The following is a 10,824-nucleotide window of genomic DNA, read 5'->3' as shown; positions in this document are numbered from 1 at the left end:
AGCATATTTAGAGCATTTTGCTGTAGGATCAAGCCATCTCACACTGTACTTGGAGAAGGCAGGGACTGACTTTCTTATTTTGACTGGGAAAGAGCAAAGCCTTTGGAGTTAGAAGTCACAGCTCCCAGTTTCTCGGCTTTCCCACCTTCTTAACTGTGTGCATGTGATCAAGTCTCTTACCCTCATCTGATTCCAGTTCCCTCATCAATAAAATGAGAACAGCAATCCTATGTTTTCTGCTTTCCCCCTCGGGGGTTGGAGGGTCAACTGAGACGATATATGTAAACTGTAGAATATTCCACCGTGTCACTTGCCACAGTTGAGAAACTTAGATCCCAAGAAAGTTCCCCAAGTCTTCCACATACAGATCTGGAGTCCAGGTGTCCTGGCTCTCGTCCCTGAACTTCTTGGCTGGGCCAAGGGGCCTTTCGGTAAAGTGCTCTGGAATAAAACAGGACGAACATGAATCATAAAAATGATTATTATTGATTTTTCATTCCTTGGGCAGCAAGAATCACGGCTGGCACTCTTCCCACTTGGAAACCAATTGGCTTGTTTTACATCTATTGCGTCTCTGGTGAGGTCAGGAGTCTAGGACTTGGGCTATGGGCCAGAGCATGAGGGAATCTGCCCTTGGTCCTTTTTCTTTGCCCCCTCTCTCACTTTACCCTCCCCCCTTTACCTTTCCAGTTTTCTGCCCTGTACCTTGAAGCAGAGCCTCAGCATTCCACAACTCCAGCCCAAGCTGGTGACAAGGCATAATCCTAGCTACACACTCTCCACTTGGTCCCAGCCCTTCCTTCGGTTGCCAGTATCCCAGCACCCGGCTCATATCAAACCCCTAGTGTGCCTGGAATGCGTTAGCCAAAGTGTGCTCCTTGAATTCCTAGTGTACGTGGAGTCATTTTTATTTATTTGATGGTCCACAATGAATATTATTTTTCAAGTTATGTGTATTTTATTTTATTTAATCCATTAATTTTTTTTAGAGAGAGAACATGAGCAGGAGAGAGGGGCAGAGAGAGAGAGACAGAGAGAGAGAGAGAGAGAGAATCTTAAGCAGGCTCCACACTGAGCTTGGGAGCCCAACACAGGGGTTGATCCCATGACCCTGAAATCATGACCTGAGCCACTCAGGCGCTCCAGAACGTTTCTAATACACATTAAAATACACATAACATTGGAGCACCTGGATGGCTCAGCCAGTTAAGCCTCGATCGGACTCTTGATTCGGGCTCAGGTCATGATCTCACGGTAAGTGACTTTGAGCCCCGAGTCAGGCTCTGTGCTGACAGTGCAGAGCCTGCTTGGGATTCTCTCTCTCCCTCTCCCTCTGCTCCACCCTTGCTGGTGCTCTCTCTGTCTGTCTCTATAAATAAATAAATAAATAAATAAATAAATAAATAAATAAATAAATGTTTTCAAAAAATAAATGTTCCGTTTTTAAATTTTTATTCAAGATAATGACATAAAGCCTCCATTTTTTTCCCCCTGAGCTACTCTTCCTTATTTATTTTTTCTTTTTTATTGAGGTATAACTTACAGACAATGAAGTACTCACGTCTGAAGTTCAGTTTGATTTTTACATATATATTTTTAATATTTATTTATTTATTTGAGAGAGAGAGAGAAAGAGAGAGAGCACAAGCCAAGGAGGGGCAGAGAGAGAGGGAGACACAGAATCCAAAGCAGGCTCCAGGCTCCAAGCCGTCAGCCCAGAGCCCGATGCAGGGCTGGAACTCATGAGCTGTGAGATCATGGCCTGAGCCGAAGTCGAAGTCGGATGCCTAACCGACTGAGCCACTCAGGTGCCCCTGATTTTTACATATGTATACATAGTATATATATATACACCATGTAACTAACACCCAGATCAAGGTATGGAATGTTTCTAGCATCTAGCAAACTTACTCAAAGTCAATATTCCCCTCCAAATATCACCAGTATTCTGGGCTCCATCGCCATAGATAAATTTAGCCTGTTTCTGGAGTTCACGTACATGGAATCATGCAATATGTACTCCTTTACACCTGGCCTCATTCACTCAATGTTACGACTGAGATCAATTTGTGATGTTGCATATAGCAGAAGTTCATCGATTTTCGTTGCTATATAGTGTTCCATTGTATAAATACACCACAGTTTGTCCTTTCTACTTTTTTTTCTTTAATGTTTATTTATTTTTGAGAGAGAGAGAGAGAGCTCGAGCAGGGGAGGGGCAGGGAGAGAGGGAGACCCAGAATCCGAAGCAGGCTCCAGGCTCTGCGCTGTCAGCACAGAGCCCGACTTGGGGCTCGAACTCACCAGCTGACCTGTGCGGAAGTTGGACGCTTAACCGACAGGCCCCTGTCCTTTCTACTTTTAACTTGTCATTCAGGTTATTTCTAGTTTTTCACTATTAAGAATAAAATGGCTTCAAACATTTTTGCGCATATCTTTTGGTGGATATGTGCATACATTCCTCCTGGGTATATTTCCAAGAGTGGAATTCCTGCATCATAGAATATAAATATATTGGACATTAATGATATCGCCAAATGGTGTTGTCAAGGTTTTGGATTTGGGCCGCTCTAATAGGTGTGTAATGATATCTCTTTGTTTAATTTGCAATTCCCTAATGCATATGATGTTGAATATCTTTTCATAGGCTTAGTTGCCCTCTATATATCTTTTTTGGTGAGATGTCTGTTCAGATTTTTTGCCCATTTTTCAGTCAGGTTGTTCATTTTCTTATTGTTGACTTTTATGACTTCTATAATAGTCCATTATCAGATGTATCTTTTGCAACGATTTTCTCCCAGTCTGTGGCTTGTCTTCTCGTTTTCTTGACATTGTCTTTCATAAAGCAGTACTTTTTTTATTTTAATAAAATCCAGCTTATCAATTATGTCTTTCATGCCCTTGGTGTTGTTTTATCTAAAAAGTGATCACCGGGGCACCTGGGTGGCTCAGTCGGTTGAGCGTCTGACTGCGGCTCAGGTCATGATCTCGCAGTTTGTGAGTTCAAGCCTGGCGTTGGGCTCTATGCTGACAGCTCAGAGCCTGGAGCCTGCTTTGGATTCTGTGCCTCCCTCTCTCTGTGCTCCTCCCTCATGTGTGCTCTGTCTCTCTCTCTGTCTCTCAAAAATAAATAAACATTAAAAAAGAGAGGGAGACAGAATCTGAAGCAGGCTGCAGGCTCTGAGCAGTCAGCACAGAGCCCGACATGGCTCTCACAAACTGCGAGATCGTGACCTGAGCTAAAGTCAAATGCTTAACCAACTGGGCCACCCAGGCACCCCTTGAGTGTCCTTCTTAATACCCAACACCCATCTAGCTCATCTCCTTCCCTCCTACCTCCATCAACCCTCAGTTTGTTCTCTGTCTCTGGTGGTTTGTTTCCCTCTCTTCTTTCCCTGCCCCTTCCCATATATTAATCTGTTTTGTTTCTTAAATTCCACATATGAGTGGAATCATATGGTATTTGTCTTTCTCTGATTGACTTATTTCGCTTACCATAATACATTCTAGCTCCATCCGAGTTATTGCAAATGGCAAGATTTCATTCTTTTTTTTTAATGTTTATTTATTTATTTACTTATTTTCAGGGGGGAGGGGCAAAGAGAGAAGAAAGAATCCCAAACAGGCAACTTGTGCACTGTCAGCACAGAGCCTGACTCAGGGCTGGACCCCACGATCATGAGACGAAACCAAGAGTCGGATGCCCAACTGACTGAACCACCAAGGTGCCTCGAATATTTCATTCTTTTTGATGGCTAAGTGATATTCCATTGGCTATATATACACCACATCTTCCTACCTTTGTGATTTACATTTAGATCTATGATCTATTTTGAGTTAATTTTTTGATGACAGATATAAGGTCTAATTAGATTACATTTTTTTTTATATATTTAAAAATTTTTTTTTCAATGTTTATTTTTGAGAGACAGAAGACAGAGCACGAGATGGGGAGGGGCAGAGAGAGAGGGAGACACAGAATCAGAAGCAGGCTCCAGGCTCTGAGCTGTCAGCACAGAGCCTGATGCGGGGCTCGAGCTCACAAACGGTGAGATCCTGACCTGAGCCGAAGTCAGACACATAACCGACTGAGCCACCCAGGTGCCCCTAGATTAAATTTTCTTTTTTAAGACTGTCTTTCATCCATTGTATTTCTTTTGCTCCTTTGTCCAACAGTTGACTATATTTATGTGGGTCTATTTCTGGGCTTTCTGTTATGTTCCATTGATCTACTTGTCTGTTCTTTTGCAAATACCACACTGTTTTGATTACTGTAGCTTTCTAGTATATCTTGAAGCTGAGTAGTATCAGTTCTCCAGTTTTGTTTTTCTCCTTCAATATTGTATTGGTTATTCTAGGTCTTTTGCCCCTCCATATAAACTTTAGAATCAGTTTGCCAATAGCTACAAAACTACTTGATGGGATTTTGATTGGAATTGCTTTGAATCTATATATCAAAAAGGCAAGAATGACAACAATATTGGGCTTTCCTACCCATGAACTTGGAAATCTCTCCGTTTATTTAGTTCTTTGGTATCTTTTATCAGAGTTTTGTAGATTTCGTCATACAGTTCTTGTACATATTTTGTTAGATTTATATTTAAGTATTTCAGCTTGAGTGCCAATATAAATGATAATACATTTTTTATTTCAAATTCCTCTTGCTTATTGCTGTTATATAGGGAAGTGACTGACTTTTGCATGTTAACCTTGTGTCCTACGATCTTTTTATAATCATTTATTAGTTCCAGGAAGTTTTTTATTGTTGTTATTGTTAGTTCTTTCAGATTTTTTTTTTTTTTAATTTGAGAGAGAGAGAGAATCTTAAGCAGGCTCCAGGCTCAGCTCAGAGCCTGACTCAGGACTCTATCCCATGACCCTAGGATCATGACCTGAGCTGAAATCAAGAGTCACTCAACCAACTGAGCCACCCAGGTGCCCCTCTTTCTGATTTTCTACATAGACAATCATGTCATTTGCAAACAAAGACAGTTTTATTTCTACCTTCCCAATTTGTGTACCTTTTCCTTTTTTTTTTTTTTCCTCCTCTTATTGTATTAGCTAGGATTTCCAGTATGATGTTGAAAATCGGTGGCAAGAGGATAGGTACATCCTGCCTTGTTCCCAATCTAAGTGGGAAAGTGAGTTTCTCACCATTAAGTATGATGTTAGCTGTATGCTTTTTGTAGATGTCCTTTATCACATGGAGGGGATTCCTTCCTAGTACACTGAGAGTTTATATCATGAATGGGTATTCAATTTTGTCAAATGATTTTTCTCATCCATTTATATGATCATGTAGTTTTTCTTCTTTGGCCTATTGATATGATGGATTATATTAATTGATTTTTGAGTGTTGAACCAACCCAACATATGTGAAAGATAGCCTACTTGGTTGTGTTGTATAATTCTTTTTATGCATTGTGGAATTAAATTAGCTAATATTTTGTTGAGGATCTTTATATCTATATTTATGAGAGATATTGATCTATATTGATCTTATAATGTCTTTGATTTGGGTATTAGGGTACTGCTGGCCTCACAGAACGCATTAGGAAGTATTTCCTCTGCTTCTATATTCTGGAAGAAATTGTACAGAATCGATTTAACTTCTTCCTTAAATGTTTGGTAGAAATCACCAATAAACACATCTGGGCCTGGTACTTTTTGTTTTGAAAGATTATTAATTTTTGATTCAATTTCTTTAATGGATATAGGTCTATTCAGGTTGTCTATTTCTTCTCGTGTGAATTTGGGCAGATTGTATCCTTTCAAGGAATTGTTTCATTTCATCCATTTATCAAATTTGTGGAATTATTTAGAATATACCTCTATATCCTTTTAACATCCATGGGATCTGTAGTGATGGCATCTTATTTCTGATATTAGCAATTTGTGTCTTCTCTCTTTTTTTCTTTGTTAGCCTAGCTAGAGGTTTATTGATTAAAAAAAAAAAAAAACAGCTTTTTTCCTGGGGTACCTGGGTGGCAGGCTTAACCTGCCAGTCAGATGCTTAACCGACTGAGCCATCCAGGTGCCCCTTTTATTTCTATTTTAAAAAAATGTTTATTTATTTTTGAGACAGAGAGAGAGCATGCTTGTACATGAGTGGAGGAGGAGCAGAGAGAGAGGGAGATAGGGGATACGAAGCAGGTTCTGTGCTGACAGCAGAGAGCCTGATGCGGGGCTCGAACTCATGAACAGTGAGATCATGACCTGAGCCAAAGTGAGTTGCTTAACTGAGCCACCCAGGCACCCCATCTTTACTGCTTTATGTTATCCAACCGTCACTACCATCTATCTCTAGAACTCTTTTTATCTTGTAAAACTGAAATTCTGTCCCTATTAAACAGTAACTTTCCGGTCTTTCTCCCCCCAGCCCTTAGCAACCCACCATTCCACTTTCTGTCTTTATCATTTTTGACTACTTTAAGTATCTCCATAAATGGAATCATACATTGCCTTTTTGTGAATGGTTTATTTCACTTAACGTGTTATTTTGAGCAGGGAGGGGCAAAGTCAGTTAGGGGTCTGACTCTTGGTTTCAGCTCAGGTCATGATCTCACAGTTCGCGAGTTCAGAGCTTGGAATTTCTCTAGCCTGTCTCTCTGCCCCTCCCCAGGTTGCTCTCTTTCTCTCAGAAAATAAATATATAAACATTAAAACTAAAAAAAAATCCTTCCTTTTGTAAATAATTTCCATTGTAAATAATATTCCATCCACATTTTGCTTATCCATTCATCCATCAATGGACATTTGGCTTGCTTCCAAGTTTTAGCTATTATGAATGCTGCTGCTATGAACATAGGTATACAAATATCTCTTTGAGACCCTGCTTTCAATTATTTTGGGTATATAGCCAGAAGTAGAATTGCTGGATCATATGGTAATCCTATTTTTAATTATCTGAGGAAGCACCATATTGTTTTCCATAGCAACAGCACCATTTTACATTCCTACCAACATTGCACAAGGGTTCCAATTTCTCCACATCGTCACCAACATTTGTCATTTTCTGTTCCCCTTTCTTCCTTCCTTCGTTCCTTCCTTCATTCCTTGCTTCCTTTGTTCCTTCGTTCGTTTGTTCCTTCCTTCCTTTCAGTAATCATCCTAATGGGTGTAAACTGGTATCTCATTGTAGTTTTGATTTGTATTTCCCTAATGATGAGTAATGTTGATCATGTTTTCACGTGTTTATTGGTCATTTGTAGATCTTCTTTGAAGAAATGTTCATTCAAGTCCTTTATTCATTTTTAAATTGGGTTGTTTTATTATTATTTTTGTCTCTATTTCTTTTTCTTTTCTTTCTTTGTTTCTTCCTTCCTTTCTTTCTTTGTTCCTTTTTTTCTTTCTTTCTTTTTTGAGACAGAGATAGAGAAAGAGCATGAAAGCTGGGGAGAGGGATGGAGGCAGAGAGAGAGAATCTTAAGCAGGCTCAATGCTCAGCATTGAGCTGGACACCGGGCTCGATCCCATGACCCTGGGATCATGACCTGAGCCAAAATCAAGAGTTGGATGCTCACCTGACTGAGCCACCCAGGTTCTCCTCTATTTCTTTTTTTTTTTTTTTTTTTTTTCAACGTTTTTTATTTATTTTTGGGACAGAGAGAGACAGAGCATGAACGGGGGAGGGGCAGAGAGAGAGGGAGATACAGAATCGGAAACAGGCTCCAGGCTCCGAGCCATCGGCCCAGAGCCCGACGCGGGGCTCGAACTCACGGACCGCGAGATCGTGACCTGGCTGAAGTCGGACGCTTAACCGACTGCGCCACCCAGGCGCCCCTCCTCTATTTCTTTTTTAATGAGCTTCAAAAGTTTATGTTTTTCAAGGAATTTAGTTTCATCTAAGTTGTGAAATGTATGGCTATGTTTGTAGTATTCATTCACTATCCTTTTATGTCTTAGGGTCTGTAGTGATGCCCTCTAATTTCTGTTATTTATAATTTATATTTCTCCTTTTTTTCTTGGTCAGCATGGCTGGAAGTTTATCAATTTTATTGATTTTTTTCCCAGGGAACTAATTTTTGGTTTCATTATATTTCTCTCTTATTTATACTCAATTTCATTGATTTCTGTTCTAGCTTTATTATTTCTTTTTTCTGCCTGATTTGGTTCTAATTTGCTCTTCTTTTTCTAGTTTTTTTTTTTTTCTTTAGTAAACTCTATGCCCAACATGGGGCTTGAACTCATGGCCCTGAGATCAAGAGTCACATTCTCCACCAGCTGAGACAGCCAGGCGTCCCTCTCTAGTTTTCTAAGGTAGAAGCTTAAATTACTGAGTTGAGATCTTTTTTATTTTCTAACCTAAGTATTTAATACTATTTCCCTCTAAGCACTGCTTAATTGCATCTCACAAATTTTGATCTGTTTTCATCTTCATTCAGTTTAAAATATTTTCTGTTTCCCTTGTGACTTCATCTTTGATCCATGGGTTATTTAGAAGTGACTTGCTTAGTTTCCAAATACTTAGGCTTTTTTTTTCCCCAAATGTCTTTCCATTACTGATTTATTTTTTTATTTTTTTTAAGTTTATTTTATTTTATTTTGAGAGAGACCGAGAGAGCGCGAGTCGGGGAGGGGCAGAGAGAGAGGGAGACAGAGAATCCAAAGCAGGCTCAGCACGGTCAGCTTGGGCCCGATGTGGGGCTCAAACTCATGAAACCATGAGATCATGACCTGAGCTGAAACCAAGAGTCAGAGGCTTAGCCGACTGAGTCACCCAGGCACCCCCCATTACTGATTTCTAATTTAATTCTGTGATGGGCATAGATTATACTTCCTGGGACTTCAATTCTTTCACATTTGTTAAGGTTTGTTTTATGGCCCAGAACATAGTCTATTTTGGCGAATGGGTGTAGTTAAAGAGAATGCGTATTTTGCTATAATTAGTTGGAAGGCTCTACAAACATAAATTAGGTCAAGTAGGTTGATAGTGCACTCCAGGTGTTCTATATCTTTAATAATTTTCTGCCTACTTGTTCTATGGTTAATTGAGAGAGTTGTAGTTTCCTACTGTAATTGGGGATTATCTAGAGAGACAGAATCTGAAGCAGGCTCAAGGCTCCAAGCTGTCAGCACAGAGCCCCACGTGGGACTCGAACTCAAGAACTGTGAGATCATGACCTGAGCCAAAGTCGGATGCTCAACTGACTGAGCCACCCAGGTGCCCCTGAAATTGTGTTTAAAAGTTATGTATGATCTATTTTCTTAAACTAGGTAAATTAGTGTTCCCATATAAGTCAATCTGCAGGAGAATATTCTAAATGATTAACAGTGAGTGATTACCGGGAGGTTTTCTGGAGGCTTTTATTCTCTGTATTAGATAGTTCTATAATTTTAAGTGTTTCACATACAGATTTTTAATAATTGAAAAGATGGGGGGGGCACCTGGGTAGCTCAGTAGGTTATGCATCCAACTCTTGATTTTGGCTCAGGTCAGGATCTCATGGTTGGTGAGTTCGAGCCCCACATTGAGCTCTGTGCTGACGGCAAGATGCCTGCTTGGGATTCTCTCTCCCTCTCTCTCTCTGCCCCTCCCCTGCTCACACTCTCTCTCTCTCTCTCTCTCACTCTCTTTCTTTCTCTCAAAAGGAAATACAGAAACTTTACAACAAAAGAAAATATGAAGATATGGTTTAAAGAGAGATGGTTGCGTGCCTATGAATGTGTCCTCCCTACCTGGAAAGCAGTCTCTGGATCACCTTGGAGAAGAGTCAGCTGGGCTCTCTCTGCCTGCCCATTCCTGCCAAGCTCCCCGACCATGGCCTACACCTCCTGCTTCTGCTTCCTCACCAGCTCTTCCTCACCTCCTGTCATCTGGCTCTGGGCCCAGGTGCCTGGGAAAGAAACAACTTTCTGAGGTCACCATGTGGCCTGCCAACCCAGCAGGCTTTCCACCATGTCATTTGACTTTGCCGAGCTTTTCTTTTCTTTTTTTTCCTTTCTAAGTAATCTCTACACCCAACATGAGGCTCAGACCCCGAGATCAAGGGTTGCACACGCTACTGACTGAGCCAGCCAGGCACCCCTGAATATATTCATTCTCTAGACCTTTATTCCCCGAAGATGTTCCCCCTCTCTCATCACTGGGCCAGCTCTTACTTTCCCCTTAGGAGTCAGAGCAAATGTCTCTACCTCCAGGAAGCCACGCCTAATTCTGGCCCCGCTCTGCTCCCACCACTCTGTGCAAATCCTCACCATTCTTGTTGAATGCCGTGGTCCTGTGCTGATTGCAGGGCCTGTGAGGGTGGGGGCTATGTCTGTTTGCCTCTGCTATTGGCTCACTTACCTTCAGATTCCCAATTTGCCTCCTGCAGCCAGTCCCTCCTGTATATGGCTCCCACGTGCCTCACTTTAATCATGTCACTCCCCAGTTCAAGAACCTGCAGTGACTCCCTGGTGTCTACTGAATCAAGTCCAAACTCTCCCTCTTGGGTATATTTAATTACATCAAAATTAAAGATTTGATCAACGAGGTGAACAAAATGAAGACAGAGCTGACTCAACCTCAGTAAGAATATGACCAAATGATATGACAAAACCGTGTATATAATGGGAAATCATTTTTTGAAGTTTCTGAAAAATTTATTCATTTTGAGAGAGAGAGAAAGCTCAAGTCAGGGCGGAGCAGAGAGAGAGGGAGAGCGAGAATCCCAGGCTCTGAGCTGTCAGTGCAGAGCCTGACGTGGGGCTTAAACCCACGAACTGTGAGATCATGACCTGAGCCAAAGTCAGATGCTTAACCAACTGAGCCTCCCAGGTGCCCCTATATAATAGGAAATCTTTTTTTTAATGTTTATTTATTTTTGAGAGAAAGAGAGTGCC

Source organism: Neofelis nebulosa, chromosome 16 (genome assembly GCF_028018385.1).
Source record: "Neofelis nebulosa isolate mNeoNeb1 chromosome 16, mNeoNeb1.pri, whole genome shotgun sequence".
In the NCBI taxonomy this organism is placed as follows: Eukaryota; Metazoa; Chordata; class Mammalia; order Carnivora; family Felidae; genus Neofelis; species Neofelis nebulosa.
This window is presented reverse-complemented; position numbering follows the sequence as displayed.